Here is a 4696-nt window from a genome sequence, read left to right as displayed (position 1 = left end):
GAAAGGGGTGGGGAGGGAAATATATCCCTGGTGGTGGGGTTTTTTTGGAGGTGGCGGAAATGTCGGTGGATGATTTGATTTATGCGAAGGTTGCTAGGGTGGAAGGTGAGCACCAGGAGCGTTCTGTCCTTGTTACGGTTGGAGGGGTGGGGTCTGAGGGCGGAGGTGCAGGATGTGGACAAGATGCGTTGGAGGTGTCTATCGGTGTTTATCTGGAGCCACATATAGGTCAGATCAGTCAAGAGCAGAAAATTTATTTCTTTAAATGGCTTAATCAAACCTGTTGTGTTTTTATGACAACCCAGCAGTTTCATGGTCAAAATTAATTAGTTTGCTATTCCAGATTTATTTAAATAGTTGCATTTAAGTTCCTCAGATGCCTTGGTGAGATTTGAACTTATATCTCCAAAACATTAGACTGAGTTTCTGGTTATTAGTCCAGCATTATAACCACCACTGTACCCATAAATCCTCCAGTGTAATCACCTAGTGTGGGATATTTAATCTCTAGAGTGAAAATTTTATGCTTCATTCCTAACCTTTGGCTTACTATAAGGAGAACAAGCAGCATCAAACATCTAAGGCTGTAAGGATCTGTATATTTTACCAATTAAACTTAATTTATGATGTTGTCGGTGTTGAATGTGAAGCTGACAAGGTCAGTGTATGCTTTAATCAAAATAATCCTTGAAATTAAGTGTGGGTGTAGCACAGTTTAAACTTTTCCATATCTGATACTGACACCACTGTGATGTGAATGACATTGGAAAATTCTAACCTTGAACGTGGTGAAAAATGTTATCGTGGTCCACTTGGAGACACAGTAAACTGGTCCCCCATTCTTAACATTAGCATGATTGAATGGTTCAAAATGACACATACACTTTTAAAACAAATTTTAAACATTATTTCATTAACTTGATTTTGACAGGAAGGTTTTGTGGAACTATAGTGCGTTCGAGAGTTTGTGCTAACTAATGGCAATGCCCCAAATAAACCTTGGCCTCTCACCTAGGAAGGTTAATTACTAAGGGGAAGGAGAGAGACACAGAGCTGCTCAAAGTCCGTACACACCCAAATGATATCTGCCATCGACTGCCTCCCTTGTGAATACAAACTTGGGAGTTTTTTTCTGTTGAGCTTCTTGTACATGAATAACTTACTCTGCATGTATTTTTACTTATTTTTCAGATCAGGTACTTAATGTAGGAATTCACATTGCACCATTAGCGTTCACCCAATTATGACATGATTTGACTCGAGACAATAGAGACTAACTAAATATTTAATTGGACATTTCATTGTTGATTTTTGTTGAACGTTGCCAAAAAGATATTTACCAAAGAAACTATTAAGTGAAAAATATTGACAATATTTTGGGTCTAGTACAATCCAATGCATTCTCCAAGCAAAAGTATTAATTTATTATTGCAAAAGTTACATTTTTACCAATAATAAGGTTTTAAATTGGTATAATAAAGCAGTATTAAAGAGTTTTTAAAAGAGCAACTTGCATTAAATAGAAACACATAAAATGTACAACATAGAAATGGCCATTCTGCCTACCCAGTCTTGGACGTCTCCATCACCGTCTCTAGCAACCGACTAACCACAGACATATACTAGATTCCGCAGTTACACCAGCATCACACCCCCACCTGTTCCTCCGTTACATCGATGACTGTATTGGCGCCACCTTGTCTCCCATGAGGAGGTTGAACAGCTCACCAACTTTACCAGTACCTTCCACCCCGATCTCAAAATCACCTGGACCATCTCAGCAACCTCTTTCCCCTTCCTGGACCTCATCATCACTGCCTCTGGCAACCGACTAACCACAGAGATATACTGCAAGCCCACCGACTTCCACAGCTACCTAGACTACACCTCCTCCCATCCTACCACCTGCAAAAACGCCATCCCTTATTCCCAATTTCTCTGCCTCTGCCACATCTGTTCCCAGGATGACCAATTCCACCTCAGAAAATTCCACATGGCCTCCTTTTTACACGAACGCAACTTCACTTCCCATGTGCTTGATGATGCCCTCCAGCACTTCTCCTCCACTTCACGAACCACTGCCCTTGAACCCCACCCCTCCCAATGCAACACAGACAGGTCCTCACCTTCCATCCCACCAACCCCTGCATACAATGCATCATCCTCTGCCACCTCCGCAACCTACAAACAGATCCCACCACCAGAGATATATTTCCCTCCCCACCCCTATCAGTGTTCCGAAAAGACCATTCCCTCTGCAACTCCCTCATCAGGTCCACACCCACCAACAGCCCACACCCCACTCCTGCCACCTTTTCCTGCCACCACAGGAAGTGCAAAACCTGCATCCACACCACTCCCCTCACCTCCGTCCAAGGCCCCAAGGGATCCTTCTACATCCATCAGAAATTTACTTGTTCCTCTACCAATGTCACCTACTACATTCGTTGCACCCGGTGTGGTCTCCTCTATATCGGGGAGACAGGACGCCTTCTTCCGGATTGTTTCAGGGAATATCCCTGGGACACACCCGCACCCACCAACCCCACCGGCCTGTGGCTGAACACTTCAACTCCCCCTCCCACTCCGTCAAGGACATGCAGGTCCTGGACCCCCTCCACTGCCAAACCATTACCACCTGACGCCTGGAGGAGGAACGCCTCACATTCTGCCTTGGGACCCTGCAACCACACGGGATAAATGTGGGTTACAACAGATTCCTCATTTCCCCTCCCCCACCATATCCCAGTCCCAAGCCCCTAACTCGGCACTGCCCTCCAGACCTGTCCATCACCACCACCCCGAACTATCACCTTCTCCCTCACCTTCATCCACCTATCGCTTTCTCAGCTACCTTCCCCCAAACCCCATCCCCTCCCATTTATCTCTCAGTCCCGACCCACAAGCCTCATTCCTGATGAAGGGCTTATGCCCCAAACGTCGATTCTCCTGCCCCTCAGATGCTGCCTGACCTGCTGTGCTTTTCCAGCACTACACTCTCGACTGTCATCTCCAGCATCTGCAGTCCTCACTTTCTCCTACCCAATCCATGCCTGAGTATATGTCACACTTCAGCCACTCTTATCCTTCCTCATCTAACTCTATGAGTCTTCCTTTCTATTCCAGTCTCCCTCATATCTTTATGCTCTTTGTATATACCAATACTATTTGCCTTATCTACTGCCTGTGGCAAGTAAATAAAAACTAACCAAGGATGCTGTGAATCAAAGACAAAAACAGAAATTGCTGGAAAAGCTCAGCAGGTCTGGCAGCATCTGTGGAGAGAAATCAGAGTTAACGTTTCAGGTCGAGTGACCCTTCCTCAGGACTGCGGCATATTCTCATCATTGTCTGCTGAATTTCCTATTTGATTTCTTGGTGACTGCCTTAGATTGCCCCTAATTTTGCTCCACACCCTCTCTCTCTGACTATTCTTCAGAAGTCTTCAGAATGCTGTCAGGCTGGAGATAGCACTGAAAGAAGGTAAGGTGGGGTGCATGGCCTTGGAGGGATTTGAACATATGAAGCGAATTTTAAAACCAAGGCATTGGAGGCAAAAAGTCAATCTAAACCAGTGAATGCAGGGATAATCAGTGAATGGGCCTTGTTGTGGGTTAGCGTATGAACAGCAGATGTTTGTGTGAATTCTCTTTTATGCCGGTTGAACGGCAAATGGTCAGACCAGGAGATCATTAGGATTGTTGATTCTGAAGATGACAAAAGCATGGATGACGGTTTCAGCAGCTGATGATCTGAAACACGATGGAGTCGTTCAGTGTTACAGAAATGAAAAATGACAGTTTTGGTAGCCCCAATGTTAAATTGCAAGAAACTGTGATCTAAGAAGAAATGGCATACAAGTTGTCTAAAAACACAGAGGAACATATGAACTGTTTCCCCACTAAGATTGAGAACATCTGTTAGGCTGTATCTGCTCCATGTATTCCTTCTTAATGTCTATTTCAACCTTTGCCCAAAAGTGCAGTTCTGTCCTTGCTCTTATTTCTTGCATCTTTCTGTTTATTACCCCTCATATCCCTCCACAGATCATCTAGAGACCCACTATCTGCTCTCTTGATCATTTTCCACTCAAATGACTGACCAGCCAACTTCCCAGCTTCGGCCCACCATGCTTGGTGATATTGCCAATGCTTTCCACCATCTGGTTTTATTTGCCTCTTTCATTTCTTCTGTCAAATACCTTCCTTTCACAAAACCTTGACAGTTCAGTTCTTACAAGCCACTAGCTCATCTCCAGCCATGCTTTCCTCTCCTAAGTCCTTGAAGATGTTGTCAAGTCCCAAATCAGTACACTTTCTTTTCCTGCAGCTTCATGTTCATCTTTCACTTCCTCTGTATACAGTAATTGTTACTTAATGCTTTCAGGAGCTATATATTTTAGGCCTAAACTTTGGTATGTTAAATAAAACAACCAACATGTCTCAGATTCAACATCTGACAGCAGGGGGTACAAAACAACCCAAATGGCCTCCTTCTTCAAAGACCGCAATTTCCCCTCCGACGTTGTTGATGATGCTCTCCACCACATCTCCTCCACTTCCCGCACCTCCGCCCTTGAACCCCACCCCTCCAATCGCCACAAGGACAGAACCCCACTGGTCCTCACCTTCCACCCCACCAACCTCCGGATACATGGTATCACCCTCCGTCATTTCCGCCACCTCCAAACAGACCC

This window comes from Chiloscyllium plagiosum, chromosome 9, assembly GCF_004010195.1.
Source record: "Chiloscyllium plagiosum isolate BGI_BamShark_2017 chromosome 9, ASM401019v2, whole genome shotgun sequence".
In the NCBI taxonomy this organism is placed as follows: domain Eukaryota; kingdom Metazoa; phylum Chordata; class Chondrichthyes; order Orectolobiformes; family Hemiscylliidae; genus Chiloscyllium; species Chiloscyllium plagiosum.
This window is presented reverse-complemented; position numbering follows the sequence as displayed.